Source organism: Pezoporus occidentalis, unplaced genomic scaffold (genome assembly GCF_034315485.1).
Source record: "Pezoporus occidentalis ecotype Australia unplaced genomic scaffold, CSIRO_AGI_Poc_V1 ctg59, whole genome shotgun sequence".
Classification (NCBI taxonomy): domain Eukaryota; kingdom Metazoa; phylum Chordata; class Aves; order Psittaciformes; family Psittacidae; genus Pezoporus; species Pezoporus occidentalis.
This window is the reverse complement of record NW_026915932.1, coordinates 2,756,805-2,757,446: the sequence shown is the minus strand read 5'-3', so window position 1 is coordinate 2,757,446 and position 642 is coordinate 2,756,805.

Genomic DNA, 642 nt, shown 5'->3' with positions numbered 1-642 from the left:
CTTAGTCTGTTTGGATGATCCATCTTTTCTTCCATTCTGTGAATGCACAACCCCCATTGTATCCTCTGGCTCCTCCTTTACATAGCCCGTGTCCAAATTCTAGGTTGGAGGGAAAGCTTGTTGTATGTGTTGTATTTGGAGCTGAATGAGCTGCAGCAGTGGGGTTAAAGGCCCAGGATGAACCAGTGAGCTGAGACACAAACAACTGCTGTGTGGTCCCAGCTAGGGATGTGTAACCCTATCCTGTATCCTACTTGCCAACCCATATAGACCCCTTCTCTGGTTCATCTGGTTCCTCTTCAGAGGTCTAGCAAAGGCTCTTACAACATAGAGTATCAGAGGATCAACCCGTTCCTTGAGATCCTTTGGACCTGAGGTATTACAGAAATACTAATTTATACTGGATGGGATAATCAGGCTCTATGATATATACAGAGGATATAAACTGCAGGCACAGGAGGTAGTTACACTTGTCTCATGATCCTTTCTCACAGAGCAAGGATGGGAACCAGCTGGGAAGCATCCTTATCCCTCAGTTACAAACAGCCTTCACAGGCTCAAATACAGCACTGGCTGGCTTTGTAATGCTTGGAATGTTTGCTTGTTGGCCAGTTAATGTAGTGTAGCTCACTGCTCCCTTGG